This window comes from Vanacampus margaritifer, chromosome 10 (genome assembly GCF_051991255.1).
Source record: "Vanacampus margaritifer isolate UIUO_Vmar chromosome 10, RoL_Vmar_1.0, whole genome shotgun sequence".
Taxonomy (NCBI): Eukaryota; Metazoa; Chordata; class Actinopteri; order Syngnathiformes; family Syngnathidae; genus Vanacampus; species Vanacampus margaritifer.
In genome coordinates this window covers 17,676,918-17,700,365 of record NC_135441.1, presented here as the reverse complement: position 1 = coordinate 17,700,365, position 23,448 = coordinate 17,676,918, and the positions used below count along the sequence as shown (strand labels likewise).

At 38.5% G+C, this 23,448-nt stretch overlaps 1 protein-coding gene across 1 annotated transcript in view; it reads right to left on the bottom strand.

Annotated features, from left to right (window-relative positions):
• Positions 1–23,448, bottom strand: part of elf1 (E74-like ETS transcription factor 1) — a 49,501-nt gene that overhangs the window by 16,251 nt on the left and 9,802 nt on the right. Inside the window, 1 exon segment of the mRNA XM_077578705.1 lies at positions 22,123–22,735. The gene's annotated coding sequence lies outside the window, so the exon portion shown is untranslated.

Here is a 23,448-nt window from a genome sequence, read left to right as displayed (position 1 = left end):
AAGTGAATGGGATCAAAAATGTAGAATCTCCCATTAAGAATGAGTGGGGAAAAATAGGGTACAAAATAGGCAATTGTTGGTTAGGCGTGAATATTTGGAATAAGAAAAATACACCCTAGAATGGCGTGAATTTTTGGAATATGTTCAAATTGAAATGAGGAGAATCGGGTGAATTATGTGGAAGTAGATAGATGTCGAAAAAGTGGGAAGTTTGAAGTATAGGAATAACAAAATAATAATAAATAATAATAATTTACTATTATTATTATTATTTATTTAATTTGTTTTGTTTTTATCAGGATTCATGTTGACATTCACCCAAAACGTGAAAGAAATAAAAAATAATTTAAAAAAATGGGGGCGTAAAAAGAGGGCTTCCACTGAAAGTCAGGACTGATTTTGAACCAAATGTGAAATATAAATATAAAAAAATATATAAAAAAAAGTTATGCTGGAGAAAGACGGGGCTTTGACAAATTTCTGCTATATAGCCTAGCCATAATTTGTACCAAGTATTTGGTTTGTTTGTTTTTAAAGCTGACCAGTGCGTGACCATCCATTTAATGTCTATGCTAGTAAAATAACGGATGTCACTCTACAGCCAGACATGATGAGTTTCACTTTTAAACGATCATCTGTGGCGCTGTACAGCTGGACTTTAACAGGCTTTTTTTCTGTTTTGATCAAACCAAAACAGATAACTCAGACCAAAAATATGCAAACATCTGCATGAAAAAGTTTGTTGTTTTTCTTTTTAATTAAAACCACTCACTGTCCTCCAAAAAATAAAAAAAATTAAAAAAAACGCCGTAACGTTCCCTTTCATGATGAAGCTCGCTCATATTTTCATCACATGATTTGCATGAGGCCTGAACGAAGCCACCGCCGCACACAAACACCAGGGTGAAAGATCGCCCTTGTGATGCTGTGTTGGATACCCTTGGGCTCTTACTGGAGTGGGCGGGGCATATAAGGAGTATGTTTGCATGAGTGTGCCTAAGAGGCTGATACCCACAGGCAGGTTTCAGTGCAAGAAGACGGGAGTGGTGGGAGAGTGGGTTGAAGAATTAATAGAGCTCAGGGACACACACACACACACACACACACACGTATCTTTCCCAGAGACCAAAGGACTGGTGGAACTGGAGGACACACACACACACACACACACACACACACACACACACACACAACTTGCTTTTCCCATTGCTGCAGGGCGGAGAATATTTGCTTTGAACTGTCTTTGTGAACGTTGCAGGTCCAAGGCATGCAGACAGGAGTAGTTAAATGTTGGGTGGGGAGGGGGCTCGCGTGGGGGTGTAGAAAAGTCTCTTGCTGTCTGCGCTGACAATTTGTGACAAATATGCATGGTCATCTGTACATTTTCCCCAAACTGGTCGTTTTAAAGTCTGGTTTACTTGACATGTTTGTTGAATTGGCGAAAGAAAAAACTGATTGGCATTCTGCTTTTTAATAAATAAATAAATAAAATAATAAATAAATAAATAATTTTTTGGATGGCGAGTGAACAAGTTCCACTGTCCAGCTAGTCTGACAGGATTGTATTATCCAGCATTTATGAAATAAAAAAATAAAAAAAGAAAGTGCAAATATGTGGAAAGTTTTTTGTTTGTTTTTTCTTATAAGAACACTGTCCGGGGTTATTATAGTTTTGGAATTTTCATTTTAGTTAGTTTTGATTCGTTTTGAGTTTTAATTCGTTTTCAGTGTGGTTCTGTTTAGTTTTAGTTATTTAAAAAAAATGCTTAGTTTTTGTATTAGTTTTTATTTTATTTATTTTTTAAGTGTATTACTTGTGCACAATATCTAAAAAAAACATCATGGTAAAATGAGAAAAGTAAAAAAAAATTTTTTACCTAATGTTGCATTTCAGCTGAGTTAAACGAAAAAAAGCAGGCAAGCCGAGTCATTGGAGTCAAAAGTCAAGCATGAAAAATTGTCGCCTAAGAGCGACGTCATCTTTTCTATTGGCTGCTGATAGATGACGTCACTTCTGCGAGACACAAGTCCTTATTCCGGTTAATATCAAAATAATTTTACTTAAAAATTACATTTAAAATCAGCCCAAAGGCTCATGCATTAAATTAATGACTAAAGACAACATCGAAGGACTTTTTCATTAATTATAGTTAGTTTTAGTTAGTTTGTAAAATGTAGTTTCAGTTAGCTTTCTTTTTTTTTTTTAAACCATTTTTTTTTGTTTTTTTTATTTAGTTAAGAGCCATGATTGGTCGATACCTGAGCCCTGAACACACATGATGTCGTTTTCAGTCGACAGCAAGTGGCAAAAGGTGTTTTTTAAAGTATTAATTGTAGCCTACATGAAAAATAATGAAGTGATCAAATTAATTATTGACTAAATATCTTCCTACTGCTGACAATGGCTAAAAGAGTCAAGTCATTCTCCCGTTGATGGCTATAGAGTGTCAAAAATTCATTTGAACTATTTCTATTAGTTTAACATTCTCTCCCACTTTTGTTAACAAAAGTATGAAAACCTAGAATTGTTTTATTGTACATGTAGAACAGATATAAAATGTGTGATTAATCGTGAGTTAACTAGTGAAGTCATGCGATTAATTACGATAAAAAAAATTAATCGCCTGACACCCTAATTTTTTATAATCTTTTTTTTTTTATCGTGTCAGGCGATTAATTTTTTTTTAATCGTCTCTCTTGTCTAGACTCTTGTTAACAAAAGTGGATGTGAAATAGAAATAGTTGAAATGAATTTTTGATTTTTCGATAGCCATCAATGACAGCAAATGAGTTAATTCATTTTTTCCCAAATCGTGCACTGTATGTTCTTTTATTCATTTTAGTAATCTACTTTTTTAGTCAAGTAACTACTGTAATTACTATGACAAAGAGTGTACTAGTACATGGAAAACAAGACTATCCAATACATTTCTCAAACAGCATTCCATATCAATGTGCGTGTTCTACATCCCGGCATTGAAAAGGACAGCCCAGTTGGCGTGACGCTAGCTATGAGAGAGGCATCCATTAGCATGAGGCAGGCTGCACATTATCCTGCGCGCATGACAACAGCTGCCTTGTCCCGTCCAGGAGGCCGAACCGCTGCGTCATGAAGAGACGAGGAAGAGGAAGATGAGTAGGAGGCCAAAGGGAGGAGTCGCGGCGGGATGTTTGTCAACGCATAATAGCTCACAAAGTAAATAAGAGTGGTGGGACCCGAGAGTTTTAAAAGTGTGATGACACAACCAGATGACACAGAAGCGTCCAAGCATGTCATCTGGAATGTGGACCCGGCTGGACACATGCTCCCAATTACGCCGCTAAAAACCTCATAACAAGGAAAATGCCGTGTCACTTAATCAATGAGCAGATGGCTGACCTAATGAAGTCATTGTTCATGCAGTCAAGTTAGCAGGCTGGGGATTTGGGTGTGTTTGTTTGCAGGATTACGTCACAAGTACACAAACCCATTTGGAGGAAACTTTGTAGAAGAATGGCGCGTGAACAACCCAGTAGTTAAGAGTAACTTTGTTACAATATTTCATTATATATATTAATGAAGGTTTGAACACTGAGAAGGTTTAAATAAGAGAGAAATGTGAGAAAATGTAAATGCCTGACTGTGGTTTTAGAGCCTTAAAAGGTTTATAATAAATGTAAAACATAAAGCTAGCTACTTTGCGGATTTCATTTATTGCAGGTATTTTTTGGGAACCAAACCCCAGCGGAAAACGAGGGAACTATTTTTTTATATAAATTTGAAACTTGTTGATTATTTTAACTTCAATTGTGTTTTATTTACAAGATTTATTATTTATTTTATTTGTCAATTATTTTAATATTCGGCTTTTGTTAATGTTAAGTTATATTGTGTTTCATTTACCAGACGTTTTTTTATGTATGTATTTTTAGTATTTATTATTTAATCACATCATTTATATACATATTTTTATTATTTAATTATTACGCTTCTTGGTTATTTAACTAATTTGTTTTACTTACAATATTGTTTCAGTCAACTATTTTAATGTTATTTAATCATACTATTTAAATATTGTATTTATCCGGTAACATTTTAAATACAATATAGATGATATGATGTATTGTTTTGATTATGTATTGATTAATTTATTTGATAATTTTGCTTATTATTTGAACTTTTATTGTGTTTTATTAACAAGATTTATAAAAATATTTATATATTATTTTATCAAGTTATTTTATTATTTTCACCTGATATTTGATATATTTTTAGGCTTTTTTATTTATTTTGTATTGAATTTACAAGGTGTATTTATTCAATATATAAAATGTGTTATTATTTGTATTATTTTTTTAAATAATTGTATTAGGTTTGTTGATTTTAGTCCCTTTGTGCTGTTTTATTGTAAAAGATTTATAGTATTATTTGGTTGATATTTTACAACATATTTTATTTTCCAAGGGCTTATTTATCAATAGGCTTGTTCTATATTTTATAGTTTATATGGTTCTTTTTTTTTTACAAAATGCATTAAGTTATATATTTTAATTTAATTTAATTTTATAAAATTAAATTTAATATATTTTTTCTTTTTGTCTTCACAATAACATGTCGCCAATTGCTTTATTCTGCCTCATTCTTGTAAGAGCGTTGTTGGTTGCAGTCTTGTTATGTTCTGGGCTTCATCTATAGGACGCTTTAAACTTATTAACTTAATTTTTTCAAGCGGGTCACATCATACACGACAAACCACAGTAAATGCCAAAAAGTCTGAGTGTTGTCCAAACTTAATTTGGAGTATCACAGTGTTGTAATATGCAACATCATTATTGTCCATTAATCCAACTTTTTGCTCTCAAATCCAAAAAAAACGTTTTCAACATACTGTAAGAGAACATTCATTAAATTTGACTTGTTTGTAATTGCTGTTGACTGACAGGTTCTTTTGTCAAGATTATCAGCAGTTGCGGCGCTATAAATAGACCAAAATCTCGTCAGCTGCTGGCGTTGTAAACTTCCCATAACAGATATGAACACAGGACTGATAGCCTCCAGCAAATTTAATTTAACGGAGCACTGATTTAACGGACGCAAACACCCGGCCGCCGAGGAAATTGTTCCGATCTGTTTGACGCTAACGTTAATCTAGATTTAAGAGCGCGCAGGTTTGTTTTCCCTTCCGGGTTGAATCGATTGTTTATAGGACTTTTTTTTAGAAAGCTGTGATGCGTTGACGGAGGCGCCGTTTGCAGCGCAGAGTTCGGCTCCACCCCGAACGGCATGGCGACTGTTGTTGCCAGTTGCAATAACAACCAATTAGAGTCAGGATACATGAATAAATGGAGCGTTCCCAGAAGGCCATACACACACATACACACACCCTTTTTTTTTTTTTTTAGCTTTATTCTCCTCAGCTGAGCTCATTGTTGACCATGAAAGGAGGCAATTTAAGCCGGCAGAATGACTGAGCAATGACTCACTCTGCATGTGGTGAGTGCAAACATTGTGGGATGCAAGACAGAAAACGCAGGCAGGCAAATCTTGATTTATCAGCCACTTGCAGCTCAGGTTACCCCCCCCCCCCCCTCCCCAATGCAGATTTTCTAAAGGTAGTAACATTTTAACGTCGATGAAGATATGAGACAAAAGACTATTCTTTAGTGGTTAAATGGGGGGGGGGGGGGGGGGGGTTCCTCGCAGGTTAGTGACTGAACACCTGCAGGAGTAGCCTGGAGATCATTTTAAGGGAAAGTCAACCTTAAACATTTCTTGACCATAATATGTTATATGAGACCTCACTAGTCTAAAAATGACATTCTGATTAATATGACTTGTGCGTTAAAATCCAACCATTTTATCCATCTCAGGGGGCGGCCATTTTGCCACTTGAAGTCCATTTAAGATGACATCACAGTTGCTCAGGGCTCACGATATCACAGCATGTCATGCACCATAATGTGTATTATATATCGTCAGAGGTGGCAAATTCAGGTCCAGAAAGTAAAAAAAACCCTGCCACAGTTTGGCTTTAGCCCCTAGCTAGCTAGCTACCTAGCAGGTAACCAGGCACCCGGGGACCTAGCTAGGGAGCTCGCTAACTAGCACCTGGGGCTAAAGCCAAACTGTAGCAGGGTTTTTACTTTCTGGACCTGGAATTGCCACCTTTGTTTATCGTTGGGTCATTGGTTGTTTTGGAAGCATCTCAGAATGTCATGCACTGTCGTCACTACAGTATTCCAGTAATATTTGTCTTGGAGGCCTCACAGCGTATCATCATACATCGCCATGAGTGTTCAAGCAAAGTGAAAGTAATGTTATGATAAACCAACAACAAAGATAAAGTGAGAACATCCAACTAATGTTGAGTATGTCCATTTGTTCCAAGCTTGAAAGCGGAACAGATCACTTGAGCCAACAATTACAAGGGGAACAGCAATATTCTGTGCATCTGGGAAGCAGGTGGATCGGAGCAGGAGGATATCATTTCCCACCTGCTCCCAATTTTAATGCACCACACACACACACTTGGATACACACTGGATGGGGTCACATCCACGGTGTAGGGGTAGAGTTCGCCAGTCGACGAGCTCGTGAACTCAGTAACAGGGTTCGCTTTCCCGATTTACGCTGGCATGATGACCGGGACCTTTCCCCCCCGGGCCTGGGGTTCGGGGGTGCCGCCCGTCTCCCGGTGCTCCCATCTACCCTTCCGCCCCCAGTGTTCCGCCCCACCAAGCGGCTGGAGGTGTGGGTGCGCGTGCCCTCGCCGCTCCGCTGTCCGGCCCCAATGCCTGGGTATGGGGGGGTCCCCGGGGTTTGTGGGCCTGGGGGCAATGGTGGCTGGGTTGTGGTAGGTGGCGGGTGTGGGTGTGGGGTGGGGGGTCGGGCTCTTTGGTGGAGGTTTTCAGGCATGCCAGATCCACCACACCAGCATCTACCGAAATTCAAACACAACCTGCTTCTTTCTCTGGTCGTTGAATCGGTGGAGGCTGATGTCTGTGGATCTCACTCTGCTTCAACTATCCTTCCTTCCTTTCCTCAGTCTTTCCTTTGGTCTTTTGAGGTCTCCCTAATTTGTTGGAATTTATATTCTTCTGGGGTAGGTGAAAGATTCTGGTTGGTAACTCGTTGGGTAGTAGGTGCTGTCTGGTCGGTGCTGGATTTCACTTTCCTTTCTTTTCTTTGATCCTTCCTCGGGTCTCCTGACAACTTCACGACTCTAGCTGTATTCTGAAGTATTCGGTTTAGGTGAACGGTTTGGGATTTTGAATAGGTTTTAGGTGAATTAATGAGCACATACTCACGCACATACAAAATAAATAAATAAAAGCAATATTCTGTGCATAATCTGCCAATTTGGTGCACTAAAAAATAATGGGATGCCGCTGTCATGCACTTCTCATGGTGTTAGTTGTCAAGCTAACACCATGAGAAAGTAAATTGTTTGGACAAACTATGCTAGTATACTCCCTTTAAGCTTATTGTAAAGTCTGCTTCAATGTGACAAAGCCAACAATGATTTTCCTCCAGTATCATATAAAGACACTGACTGACGCATGCAGCTGCCATACAGTGCATCACCCAGGCATTCTACCAACAAAGAAAAACATTTCCATGAAAAGGAAGAAAAAAAACCCTTTCCTAAAACCTGCTGGCAGACACCATGTGGGCTTTCCACCACCATGTTACTGAATATTGTCAGCACGGGCGCTGTTTTCGCAGGATCTGCCGGGTTCCTGTCAAGGAAATGACTCAATGATATGACGCTCGTTGCTGGAGCCCGGCGATAGCCAGTGTGGGCAGCGCCCCCCGCCCCCACCCCCACCCCCACCTCCGCCCCCCTCCTTCGCTTTTTGGCAGCTTGTAGTCATTTGTCACCAAACTATGCAACAAGTAGCAAGCGTCAGGGAAAATTCTGGTGCTCTCCTGGGCAAAGCATGACTCAGCTCATGAATGAAAACAAAGCTACATCAATATGCAACAAAGCAAGACTTCAGATTACAATCTGACAGATATAACGGATTCAAGACATTTCATTATATTTTATTCATCATGTCCACTCATCTGTCCATTTTCTCTCTCTCTCTCTCTCTCACTTAAAGTCACGAATGATGGTGCCTATCCCATCTGACTGGTCGAGACGTTATCGACCAATCGCAGGGCACAGACAGACAATTGTTGACACACCTACGGACTCTTGTTTTCAATTGCCGTAACATGCATGTTTTGGGAATGTGAGAGGAAAACTGGCGTACTTGGGGAAAACACACACAACCAACACACAGCCTTTGGATTGTGAGGTAAGTAACCACTCGTAGATAGATCTAGACACATATATCCAACATGGCTTAGTTACTACTATTGAAGACATTTTTCAACGTTAATAAAATATGAGCCCTACAGATTTATGACCGTTTCTTCCTTTCCCAGTGACCCAATCCACAAAAATAACCTTTATAAGAAGTAGTTATCGGTGGAGGCTGATGTCTGTGGATCTCACTCTGCTTCATCCGTCCTTCCTTTCCTCAGTCTCTCCTTTGGTATCTTGAGGTCTCCCTAATTTGTTGGAATTTAGATGTTTCTGGGGTTGGTGAAAGACTCTGATTGGTAACCCGGTGGGTAGTAGGTAATGTCTGGTCGGTGCCGGATTTCACTTTCCTTTCTTTTCTTTGATCCTTCCTCGGTTCTCCTGACAACCTCACGACTCTAGCTGGATTCTGAAGTATTCGGTTTAGGTGAACGGTATGGGATTTTTAATAGGTTTTAGGTGAACTAATGAATACACACTCACACGCACATGCTCAAACACATTCTCACCCACATAAAAAATAAAATTAATTAAAAAAATATATATAAAAATAAAAAAGAGAGCAATGATGATGACATGTCAAATCGGTAAAATGACCGAATGAACAATACTGAGCTCTCCAGAAAAAAAAGGAAAAAAAGAAGTAGTTATCTAGCAAAGGAGCAAAACTCAAATGCTTACCTACAAAATAAATACAGATCATATAAGTCCACTGCAGGGCAAGATGGTATTGGCTAACTGAAAGGGATAAATACCTAGCACAAGATTCACACCTGCTTTGTACAGCCCTTGCATTCTAAGTCTCACTTGTAAAGCCACAACATGTCTATCCATGCACACTGCACATCGCAAACGGGCGGAGTAGAGGGCTTGCAATACTATGGCAGCAGGCCAGGCAGCTTTTGATGCTGGCTAACTGCATCTCCGGAAGGCTAATGGCATCTAGAGAACAGCAGCAGAGCCTCACATCAGAGGGCATTCGGGGCCGTCGCGCTGTGCCAGGGCCAAAAAGACGAGTGGAATTTAATCTCATCTCCTACGAACCTTGTACTTTTCCACTCAGGCTAAGTGAGAGAGAGAGAGAGAGAGAGAGAGAGAGAGAGAGAAGGACGCATGCATGCTTCTTTTAAACACAAGTTGTCTGTACCAAATGACAAAATGGCAAAGAATGATGAGGCCTATGAGTGCAAAATAAAGAGTACGGATAGTATAGAAACATACGGTAAAGCATAGCATATGGTAAAGCACCCACCACAAAACTGACCTGCGAGTTAGGCACTGGCAGGAAAACCATCGCAGAGCTACTTCCTGTCTGTTAAACCACACTCCGAGCAACATTTCTCTGCGTGCGCGGAAACTTCTCAACACCCCCTGCTTCCTTTGCAAGCAGCACGTTGCCCTCGCGTAGTATCGTTTCCACAAAGAATTCTGAAGAGCAAAGATGCGATACATTCAATATCTCGTTAAACCAATCACCCACACGTACACAGCCACAAAAAAATGGGCCACGGCAAACAAAAACCCGACCCGAGGGGACGTGAGTGCATCTGCGTTTACTCACTTAACAGTTTCTCATATTAATGAGAAAAATCATATGGATAACTCAAACCAAAGCATTCAAAAGGTAGTTACAACAAGATTGTTTGACAATGTCTATGAAGCAAAGAGTCCATTTCTCTAAATGTAGCAAGGGGGCCGTGTGTCACAAGGACAGGAAATTGCAGATAGCTTCTTCTGAAAAAGCCCTCAAACGTTAGCTAGACTGGGACATGCTGAGAGGCAGCATCTGGATCTTGTCAGGAAAATATCGTCTTGTCGTGCAGTCAGCATCCAAAAATCCTTCCGTAAATGTCCTGAGAGACACTTTTAACATAAAGGACACTGCACATTTTTTATTCGACTAATAATGGAGATGGTATATAGCTCACATTTTGCAACCATTGAAAACCCACTACTCAGTCCCGTCGCCAGAGCCCAGGCTTAAGGGGGGGCACATGAGATGCATGGGGGGGCCCAATTATTATGAATACCCTACAGACAGCATTAACTAGCCCCGTATATTTGGATGAATTCACATAGCACTGCCATGCATCTATCCATTGAATGGCGCCAGCTGACAGTATTATCATTTACACTACATACACATACAGTAGAGTACGTTGACGCCGCAGCCATATTGGATGAGGCAAAGTGAAGCTATTTGTAAAGATGCCTCATTCAGTTTCTCCTTGGAGATGTACAGACGCTCCCCTACTTACGAACATTCGAGTTACGAACAACGGTACATACGAACATGTCTGCGCGCATGCGCGCATGTCAAAAAATGTTCGGAAAGAGATGCTGTAAGTTAGATTTTGTATTGCACACCTTTTTCCGAGTACTGTAGTGCTTCTTTCCGCCGCTAATACCGACGCTTGGCGCTGTGAGAGCTCACCCAGCATTGGAGGCTCAGCAACGTGTCGAGGAGGAGGAAGAAGAAGAAACGCCTGTCGCTCATAGATAAAGCCATCGCACTCTTCGAGCAGCAAGACCCAAATATTGAACGTTGCACAAAGGTTGCAAATCAATTGAATGATGCCATACAGTGCTACCGCATCATTTATGATGAAAAAAGAAGAAAACTGTGCAATCGGTGTTAGATCGCTTCTTTCGGCCAGTTTCTAGTAAATCCTCCAAGGAAGATACTCATCAACCCTCATCTTCTTCTCCTCGACCCTCAACTTCTTCCTACATTGAAGTTACGGAGGAGGAAGTAACTTTTGAAGCCCATTCCAGCGACGACGAAGAACCTCTCATGATATAAAATCCTCCTCCTCCTCCTCCTCCATCAAATCCTTAAGCATCGAGTACATCTTCCAAAAGTAAGTTAAACTTCATTTTATTTATCTTATTACGTACATGTACATACTGTGTGTGTCTCTCGCTCTCTCTCTCTAACTTACGTAGTACAGTACTGTACGTATTCTCTTTAAACATAAATTATAATACAAAATATAGCACTGAAGCAACTTACGAACAAATTCACCTTACGAACGATCGCTCGGAACGTAACTCGTTCGTAAGTTGGGGAGCGTCTGTATCACCAAGCCACAACTCATTGAATTAATAAGGAACCGTTATATTTAGATTATATTATCCCATTCTAACTCAAATCTTACTAATTATTTGCCGATCTAATTACGAATACAATTGCCACATCCAATATGGCCGACATATCGCTTTGAACGGGCCACCTGTTTGAACGGCGTCTGCAGAATTAAAAAGAAAAAGGAAAGCAAAATCCAACCTCGTTTTAGATGCTCAAACGATATGTGGCTCCCGTGGTTTCTTTTTTCAAGTGGCTTTTTTAGTTGCCGACACAAAATGTAGTTTGTAGTACGTCCCTCCTCACTTGTCTTGTGCGCCAGCGTCCTCGGAAACTTGCAGTTTCACTTGTACAAAATGTACATGACTCTTGCACGTCAGCATTGATGTATTTGTCGCGTATAAGCCAGCGTGGGCCTACCTAGCATTACTTTTAGTAAAGCTGCGATGGCTGTTGCAGATAAAACTGGCCATCAATCAAACAAAATCATACCACTATTTCTTCACTTTGTGACGTATTGCAAGAATGCCGCCAGCAAACCTTGTTTGGGAATGTCACCCTTTTTATTATATATTAAAACAAGAATAATTCACGAGCGGTGAGCAGCAGCAGCAATGAACACAAGCAGCCAACACAAACGTAAAGTACTCGCCACCACCATTCGCGAGACCTGTGTTGTGTTTACTGACACTCGGACATAAGAGAGCGAAACAGAATGAATGAAAAATATAATAATAAAAAAGGAGAACCAATTTAGATTTAGATGAGATCCATGACCAAAAAAAATTAAATAAATAAAAGTGAACATAAAAACGGATACAAAAAAAATTATATGTATTTTTTGTATTTAATTTTTAAATTATTTTTTATACCCATTTTATTTTCACTTTTATTTCTTTATTTCTCATTTTGACATTTTTTAGTGCTCCATACAACAAAGACACACCAACATTTGTATTTATTGTACAAAAGTGTGTCAAGATGAATTACTGGTTATCTGATAACTATTATATATTCAAACACTGTTGATGATTGATGACGGAAAGCGAGAGTGCGGGTGTGCGTGTGTGGCCTGCTGATCCCGTTCTTGTGAGCATACAGTATTTGAGATGTTTCATTTTAAGGCGCTGTTGTTTAGGCTTGATTGTGTGTGTGTGTGAGCATGATGTGATGCATGACCTGACATGCAAAGCCGTATTCGCTTCTATTTATACGCTACGCATTCAAATCAATTACATTCTTTATTGTTAGCGCAGAAATGTCAACTAGTACGAACTTTACTGTCTTTTTTGGCGCTCAGGTGGCATAATGGGGAAGGCGAGGCCCGGGAAGCGGGTACCAGCCTTCTGCCGCTGCATACCAAACAGGTCCGGACACAGGCAGTCTTGGCTGACGTGTCCACCCATAACGAGACACGTCGCAATGTGGAGCAAACAATACACGCCCTCACGGAGAGGAGGGATCGAAGTGAAGCAGTTTTCCTGCCTCCTGAACATGCCGCGCACTTTGGGGTAAAAACTGTAAAAAATAAATAAATAAATAAAATAAAATAAATTTAAGTAAAATTTAAAAGGAGAGTTTTGAGTATATTTTACTAGTTTATTTAAATAAATAAATAAAAGATACTCAAGGTTTGAAGAACAACCGACAACCTTCAGGATGCTGTGTTAGTATATTGATGGTGTCAGGTGGTTTTTGGTCTCGTTTTGGACACACCAGCAATGCAGTATAATGGCAAACAGCATGAGTTCGTTTTTTTTTTTTTTTTTTTTTTTGAAAATGTACTTAAAACTCTCCTTGCAAAATTTAGTGGGAAAAAAACTTTACTAGCTTTTTTTCAAGTAAATAGCACATTTTTTACAGTGTGGAAGCTGTTTTGTAAAGAAAGACTTTTCATTATTTTATGGGCTTAATTATGGTCTATAAGGAGCACCACGCCTATAAAGCAGTTAAAAGTTTTAATCTATCTATCTAGAGGGCCTGAGCCGGGATTCAAATTTCAAACCTCAGACTGTAAAGCGGACGCCCTAGCTTACTAGGGCACCAATGCTGCCATAAAAAAATTCACCAAAAGGTGACAAGGTTGTGGGCAACTGAAATGCCAATAGTTAGCAATGACATTGCCTTTCCTCAAGTGTCATGTAAACAAATGTTCAAAATACGAATACTAGATTTTCCATCCTGACTGCACAAAAACACGCATTCACACTCGCATTCACACTCATATTCACACATATGGACAATAAAGTCTTCCATGTACCTAACATGCATACGTTTATGGAATGTGAGCGTAAACCCATAGAAACGCCACACAGTTTTTTCCAAAGGAGATTTGGACCCGGACCTTCCAAACTACTTTATCAGAGGCAGCTACTAAGTCAAATCAGCTCTTGTCCTCTCATCCCCCCTTCGGCACTCACGGAGACAGCCTGGCTTATCTCATTTCACACCATTTGATATGGGTCAGTGTGGTATGGAGTGTCGCTGGCCAATGTATTCTATCTAATCTTCCAGCCTGTAAAGCATAGCGCTAAAGTGGTGCGTCATCACTTTGCTGCATACTTGAAAAGCGGCGGGAGAAGTGGCTTGGGAGGGGTCACGACGGTTAACGCATCCTTTTGAAAACGTCTTCTTTTTTTTTTTTACCCCCTTTCCTTCCGTGCGGCTAATACTCCACACTGATCACAGTTCAATCAGTCCCACCTCTTTGGAGAAGTGCGGGGACGCTGCGGGGTCAATATTTGCCAAAGGTTTCATGAAGTACGGAGCTTTATGGCGCTCAGGTGACAATGAAGGATAATAAAAGTTCACGCTTGGAGGCTTGTGTAACCACACATTGACACCGGTGTTAATTTTTAACAGATTGCAATAATTACGTTTGATTAAGACGTATCCCTTGCTGGTTGAAATGACTTTATTATTAACAGTCGGCTTCCACAGGCTACAGCAACCAATGAATAAAGAGGGGCTGATGGGAAGCGGCGGGGGGCTTGTTCTGATGACAATCCCCTATGCAAAATACACAAAGGTAAACAAGGAGTGGCTGTTGCCCAGCGACCAACGCAGGGAGAGGCCTCATAAGAAGGAGAAAGCAGGTGGGCTTTCTCTAAAGAAAGATCCACAGGGTGGAATAGAACCTGAGCAGCACGTAAAGTCATTCAAACATGCAGAACATTCATTTTTAACAACTACTCGTCAAAAGCATGACCTTTAGCGAGCTAATAAAATAACAATTGAAATCATGTTCGTAGTGCTAAATTTGGCACTATCCTATCAGTATTTGGAAAACGTGTAGACATGTTCACATTTATGTATTATCAGTTCCCAAACAACCGTTTCATAGCGTTCACTTTATCGTGAGTGATAACCAATATTTATGCATGGCAGAGCAATGAAAAGCTGTTTGGCAACTTACTCATGAGATCAAGCACTTTCCAACATTGTTTTAAACATGTTAGATGGTACTGGTTTGGTTTGAAAGAAGAAAAAAAAATAGCTTTTATTTAAGCATTTGAGAGGTAACGAATATCTCTGCAGTCTGCATGACATAACAATGAAAATCAATCTGCTTGGCAGCTCAAAGTTTAACACATATGTAAACATATAAAACAATTACTACCCCCCTCCCCCCTCCTTAAAATTAACTCATTCACTGCCATTGACGGCTATAGTCAAAAATTCATTGAAACTATTTCTTTTAGTTTAACATTTTTTTCCACTTTTGTTAACAAGAGTATGAAAATCTAGATTATTTTTTTTTAGAAATACAGATATAAAATGTGTGATTAATCGTGAATTAACTATTGAAGTCATGAGATTAATTACAATTATTAAAAAATGTAATCGCCTGATGCAATTTAAAGATTATTAAAAATTCGGGGCGTTCATGGAATTGAAATTTTTAATTTTAATCGCATGACTTCACTAGTTAACTCACAATTAATCACAAATGTTATATCTGTTCTAAATGTACAATAAAAAAATCTAGGTTTTCATACTCTTGTTAACAAAAGTAGAAAAAAATGTAAACTAATAGAAATAGCTCAAATGAATTTTTGACGTCTATAGCCGTCAATGGCAGCGAATGAGTTAAAAATAAAGAAAGAAAAGAAAAGAAAAAAAAATCTAATTCCATACCTTTCACTTGGGCTTTTCAAAGCTTAACAAACATTTCCACATGACAAAACAGTGAAAAGCTGGCAGTTCAAGATTGAGTATCTTAATAAGAATACACAGCATTTTTCTTATCATTTTAATTCATAATAAATTATTTGAATATATTTGGACATACTCTTTTTACACAATGGCTCCTGGCTAAAACAACAACAACAAAACAGCTAGCTAAAACATTAGCATGTGGCACAACAATGAAAGCATTTTAGAAGCTCAAAGTTTTGCAGCTTAAAGTGGCATGTATTAAATTAAGGCAGCTAAAAAAAAAAAATTCAGGCTGAACTAAACTGAAGCTTTGTCACTAGAAATGTTAGTTTATCTTAGCTTTATCAGCTAGCCAACATTTTTGTGTGGCAGGTCAATGAGAAGCAGGTTTAGCATCATTCTAACAATAATTATTTAGTCAAGGAATGTGCATGTATTAGATTGCTAGATTGCTACTGCTACAGCTGCATAGCTAACGTTAGCCTCACCTTTATAAGCTCGCCAACACCTTGTGTCAGAAAATGAGTAGTGCTAAATTTAGCAGCATAATACCAATATTAAGCATGGTACTGAAAGTTTTCACTTTCGGTTGCTTATATGTCGGCTAAGTACATCTACGTATTTTTTAGGCTAAGCTAAGCAGCTTCATCTCATTAATTGATAGAAACAAACGACCAAACAAAGAATTGAAGCCAGAAATGTACTGAGTGCTTCCCACAGGTTGAGAATGTTTGGTATGTGGTGGCATGACGTGTGACGGCGCCACATATGACAGCTACTATAATGAGTTATGCTATGGATAGAGCTGTCAAACGATTATTTTTTTTTTGAATCAGATTAATCGCATCTTAGAATTGTGATTAATCACGATTAATCGCTTGATAAAAAAGGCTTTTTTATCCCCCAAAAATTAATTAATGTTAATTATTTTGACATGTAATGTTATGAGGACGTCTTCATCATTTTTTGATCCATCGCACACGCTCATCCTCCTCTTTTTCTAATCAGTTAATTACTTGCATAATTTAAAATGGGGGAAAAATGACCCCAATATTTTGACACGAGCAAATATTCTAAAGGTGATACGCAAACATTTATCAAATGCTTTTACTTTAATGCATGTAATTATGTTTATTGCTCAAACTGTGCTACCTTGAACGTAGCCATCCGCTGTCACGCTAAAGGATAATCGATGGTCAAAATTAATAGTGTGATTAATCTGCGCTAATTCATGATTAATGAGATAATTTCTTGTGATTAATTAGTAGTTATGGACATTATTTAACACATTCAATACATACAATGGGATATTTAGTTAATATGCATCTAGACCATTTATCATATCATATATTTAGTCAAACCCACGGAGCTCCTAATCCACTCCTGATCTAGACAAGTAGAATTTGACCACGTTGAGGAACCACTTATGATAATTTGGTCAGATTGAAATAGCTGTCTCAATAATCCAACACAAAATGATGAGAAAGGTATGGTGTATTTTTAGTCCAACTCTGCCACCTTTCTTTTTCCTTCACTCCCCTCATTGGATTAATAAACTATCAGTTCATGCATCTGGAAATAAAGTAACACACGCTGAGACTTTCCTATCAGTCATTAAGAGCGCAGACACTTTTCCACGTGGATCTATGAGGGAAATCAATTGCACTCTTTATATAGGGGCACAAATGCATTCATGGTTAACTTCTCTCACTGTAAAATGCTTACAGGCACACGTCCATCTTAAGGCTGTGTTTGGAAACTCGTTACCTCATACAGGGTGGAGACCAGACAGCTTTGCACTCAGCGTGTGTGTTTTGAACAGAACAGTGTTGACAAAGGATTTGAAAGGACCTCAAAATTACAAATGGTGGGCTGAGGTACACACAATGGATTTTTTTTTTTTTTTTACGAGTTTCTTCCCTCTGCTTTTATCTGAGACACAGTAAACCTACATGCCACAGGACACACACAATTTTACTGGGCATTGTTCTTTTACTAAAATATATTATAGGACTTGCAACCATTCCCACAGGCTTATGACATAGAAAGAAAATGTACCCTAATTTGGGTAGGGGTGTTTACTCAACTGCAGAGAGTAGCAGGTGTCTATTAAGTTGTTAAATTGTATTAATATTATCAATTTGATCGGGTCATAAAAATACTTTGTTATTGATTCAGATTCACCTATTAAAAATTTCCCTAATATATTAATTAAAAAAAACTATATATATATACAGTATATATATATATATATATATATATATATATATATATATATATAATTATTTATTTATTTTGGGCTCCTATTTCGCCTTGATTATCAGGGAAAAGGCATGTTGGAGGTCAATTAACGATTTTGTTTGAATATTTTTGTGGGTTATTTTTTTTCCCCCCCAATGCATTTTAGTGGGAGTCATTTATATGCAGATTTTTGCTAGGCAAGCCGAATCTGAAGGCACAAAGCTACCGGAAATATAAAAAATGAATGCACACAACAATGTTTAGTTATCCAGCCGGTAAAAAAAAAACACACTTTTTTTTTTCAAATATAGGTTTATGTGCTGCTAAGTGCTACTGTTTTGGTTAGCAACATACAGTATTTTCAACGCTTTTATGAGAACAACAGCCTAGTGTTCACTGACAGCAATCATATGACATCAGATATGTTTTTAGTATTATGACCTGCTCTTGTATGAATCTCATTGTGCAGTTGCACCACATTAAGTGGCACACACAAAAAAAAAAAAAAAACAGTATCGAGATGACTTGCGCATTCTACTGTATTTACGTGCTATTGTTTGACACTGCTTAGCCTCATTAAAGGAAATGGTTACAGGTTACCTACTAACCATTAAAGCCATTAGCCAAAATTATCTTAACAAAGTGTCTGGAGGCCGGCGGCCATGTTGAGATGACTTTATGATCGCACAATCTTGAGCCCTGACCAACATGGCACCTTGCATAACCACAAGTGTATGTGTGTGTGTTATCAGAGGGTGCAACCTGACTTTCCCACATAGCATCTTCTTTCTTTTTTTCTTTTTTTTTTCGCACTCACTCTTTTCTTTTTTTAGGTCAGGTGAGTGTCGTGAGTCAAACATCCGGCCTCTTTGCTGACAAACCACACACCATTTTGTTAGTTTACTTGAAAAAATAAATGCCTGAATGAGAGATCACTGATGGCTACTTTGTGTTTCGGGAACAGAGCGGTTTAATGCAGGCCGGAATTGCGTCACGTCCCCTTAAATTGAGGAGGAGGAGAAAATGGCGTCTCTCAAGACTGGGAATGAGTGTAAATAGACGGAGAAATAATAGTGCTGCTAGTCCCAGCATGCTCAGAGTATGAGACAGTTGCAACATTAGCAGATGGTTGCTCAATTGATTTTTTTTTTTCAATATTTATCAAGGGTGGGCTGGAATGAATCAGGGCCCGTATGTGGCCTTGAATGCATCACTAGATCCTACAGACACACATACATACTGCACACTAATGTGCCTTGCTCAGTGAAATCTTGGCAGCAGGCTTTAGGGCAGGGGAGGGTGTTACATATTAACCTTCCACACCCGGATTTTATTTTCCAAACGGGCGACAGCAAGGAGTCACAACGTTTAACAGAGTGTGAGTGAAATGGAGAAAGTGACATGAAAATAGCATGCAAATGAGGGGAACTCTTCTTCCAGTCAAATAATGTCCTGAAACAGATTTAAACGATTTTTGCCTAATTTTACCCAAAGAAATAGTACAAAATTTGATTATTTAATTTGTACAAACTTTATTATATTTTTTTAAATAACATTCAAATTACTTGGGAATGTGAAAAATTAATTCTAAATTAATTGTTGGAAAAATATATTTTATTATTATTATTATTTTAAATGGGACAATGCTTTTTTTTTTTTGCACAAATATACTTTAATACAGAAATTCTTACATAAGATTTTATTTTTATTTTTTTTACATTCAAATATAGGGGAGACCCATGATAACTGTAAACAATGTTACCATTGTGTCTCTAATTTTGAGCCCTGTTGACCTAGTTTGTTCAAACTGCTTTGCAAAACCGCTCCTAGTGTTTACTAGTAAATAGCAACATAAAGAAAAAAATGCATGATGTAAACTCAAATACAAAGAGTCAAATGTTATATAATTGAATCCATGGTCCGGGGTCAGTTCATATCATGTGGTGAATTAAGAAATGAAGGCCATGATAGTGACTAAAAAACATTTAAACAAAAAATGAGACTAAAAATACACTAACATGAATTTTTATGAAAATAAAATTGTACAAAAGGTGATTTTCCATTTCACCTTTTCATAACTCATCTTCTGCCCTACTTTCAGTGTCAGCTTGACAGGTTTGTCAGTTAATGCCATTTGTTTCCTCTTCCTTTTCGTCAAAGGGAGTTTGTGTTGTCTGGCTTTTGGCAAGGGTCAAACAATTGTTAGTCTAAAGTTCAGCCAAGTCGGTGTTTCTTCTTTTATCAAAAATGACAACTTTTCCCAGGCAAGTTTGTTACAACTGTCTCTGAGTGCATTAGCAATGTGCTATCATGGTTTCGCGCTAAGAGTTAAACATTACTACAATCTCAATGAAATATAGCTAAACAGACACAAAATCGACATGATATTTATTCAACTCGAGTTTAAGTTCAACTATAAACCAGGCTAGGTAATCATGAAAACAATTTCAGCAAAAAAACTAAACAAAAAAAGGATGGTTTGCCTCACCATTTTTTGTGTTTCTGCTTTATGACAAACTTATGGACTCAGGACTAAATGAAGCATGTGCAAGGTAAATCAGGTGATTTCTAACATATTCCTCATTGGAAAAATTGCAATTGTTACAATTGACCTGTTTTCCACAATTAATAACAAAATTTAGAAGTTTAGTCCAGATTTTGGGAGAATTTCCCTAAAATATGGGACACTATTTTACTTGATTTGTGTTTTCTTTTACAATTTCGTGAATTTATAGTTATTAATTTTAGTTCACAAGTTAAGTTTTGGTTTTATGTTTGCCAAACAACAACAACAAACAAAAATGTAAAAAATATATATATACATTTGTCTACAGTGGTTTTAATTTTCTGTTCACAACTTCAAATCTTCAAATTTATAATTATTGCTAACTCCATTTAAAGTGCATTTGCATTCTGGTAAGCGCAGAATGAAATCTCAAAACATACTTAAGTAAACAAACACAACCACAGTTCAGTTAGAATTAGGCCTCCTGCATTGGGCAACCTTTTGTTTGTGGCTCCTCCAATGGAACTGGCATTTCCGTGTAGTCAACAAACCACCCCTGATAACCATCTAAAAGCCAAACAATTAAATGCTAACTTCTTCAGCAAAGGTCATTCAAATCCCTTTTTGGACTGATACTAGCATGAACAGCATTCTTGCTAACTAACTTGTACATAATACATATCCGAGCATGCTGGCACTCCACCTCGCCTCCTTTCTGAGCTGCCAAAAACCTCTGCCATGTCGTGCCAAATCACGTATCGACAGGCTTCGACATGCTTTAGTTTGTATTGAAATAAGGCATCGAGTCATTCGAGTGACCACTGCTGACCACCCCCACCACCTGATCATCAGCCTCCGTAAACAGAGTAGGAGTCGTGAGCAGGTCCGAATTTCCAATGCAAAGCAGTGACGTGAGGTGGGGGAGTCACACAGTGTGACTGGGTCAACATGCAAAATCGGGCGAACTATTCATCCAAACTGAGTCATACACTAAAAAGGAGGATTTTTCGTGGTGCGCTTCAAGTGCCAAACGACGTCAGGCAACCAAATCGGCCACTGAGTGCCAAACAAGTGAAAACACCCTAAAGCGTGGGTGTGTTTTTCCAAAAGTGGCCTGCTTGAGAAGTCGGATCTCATGTTAAACGTGACCCCAGAGTCGGTTTCTGCTGAAACAGGAAGCTGCAACATGCATGTGTGGAGCTTGAGATCTTCCACACAAAAGCTCTAAAAGCTAAGGGTGGGGGGGGGGGACGTGTTGTGTACAAGAGGAACAAAACACTGCGGTTGGACCTCACAGTGAAGTGAAATCAAGATCTTCTGCTCCCCTTTTTCACCTCCCCCTTTTTTTTGTAATGCTACAAGATGAACAACATTCTGCTCTGATGATCGTTGATTGGCAAGCCAGTAAGCCGCGCATAACTCAGTTATTGCAAAAGAGGCAGCAGTGGGCAAAAAACAACACACACAAGGAAACAGATCCCGACAAATGAGTGAAGATTGAATGAAAAGTGATGCACTGTACAATAATGACTACTACGCCATCATAAAAAAAAAAAAATTTAAACATGGGCTTGGTGGGTTTGGAGGGCCTTGCAAAACTGTCAGCTCCCGCCCTTATTTCAACACGCCATATAAGGCAATGAGCCAGACCCAGGTGCTTAAATCGTAATTAAATTCCAAATTTACTAGTTGACTTGAATTTAAAATGTCTAAAGCGTATAAACTGTCACCTAAAAATAAATGTTATTTTTTTATACGTCACTTTTTTTCTTGCATTGTACCAAAAGCTTCATCCTCAATGCATTGAAGTTCATTAAAAGAGAGCGAAAACTACCACTAACCTCAAATGAAAACGATGCAGGTGCCAAGATCCATCGCGGAAAGCGTCAAAACAAGCGTTGACATCGATACAAAACAATTTTAAAAAAGTCAAAAACCAAAGGGCGAAAAAAGGGGGTAGCGAGGTGTGTTGGGGGGGGAGGGATAATCCAAAGAGAGCCTTCAACTGAAGGAGTGCAACAACCAACTCGAGGCCCACTCCACACCTTCTTTCTCACGGCGACAAACTGTAAAATGAGGTGAGGGGGAAGCGGGTACAAACAAAAAACAAAAAACAAAAAAGAAGAAGAGACGACGAATGAGTTGGAGGCAGAAAAAGGAGAAGTGTCGTGAAGTGAGCCGTCCTCTCCCTATGAGTCACGCAGCCTCGTCGCCATTGGTAGAGAGCGGCCCCCGGGCAGGCGGCCTGCACCTGGCCAATCAGCGCTCGCTTAGGTGCGGGGCCCTACAGGCAAATCTGCTCAGGTGCATTCTCTGGGATTGGATGGAGGTGCGGAGGGAAGGAGGGGGGATGGGAGGAACTCAGCCACAGGGCCGGGCCACGAGAAAGACGATAGACGGGTTTCTCCTGCAGGTGAAGGTAAACACAGGTACGCACCCAATGTAGACTTTGACCTGAGAGAGAAAAAAATAGGCCTAAAATGAAGCCTTCAGAGTGAAATGTGAGTCTATTAGCCTTGTCACAGAGGGCAATTTAGCAATGGACATACGGGGGGGTGTAGAGTGCACAAAAAATAAAACAACAACTCATCTGTAGGAGGCACAAAGAATGAAGCTGTTAGTCCTCCTCCACTCACTTGAAGATGAACTGATCACGTTCCATCACAAGACACAGTGACATCATCACAAGCTTAATCGAGATTCATTGTCACTGTGCAGGTCAGGGAGTGTAACAAAGCCGACACTTAAAAAATAAAGTCAAAGAATAAATACTATAAACAAATAGTTATACAATAGTTTTAACTGCATTGAGAAAGTCATAGGATGAAGTTTTAATTGAAAGATTAATTATTATTATTAATAATAATAATAATAATAATAATAATAATAAATAATAATAATAATAATAATAATAATAATAATAATAAAGAGATATTTTTCAGACAAAGTCAGACATTTGACATAAAAAAATAATAATAATAATAAAAATATTTTTTTTGATTTATTTATTCATTTTGGTAGATTAGGGTCAAAATCTTGCCATATTAGAGTTATATATTTGGAGGGAATCATGTAATTTTGAGGCAGGAAAAAAAAGAGATATTTTTCAGACAAAGTCAGACATTTGACATAAAAAAAATAATAATAATAATTTTTATTTATTTATT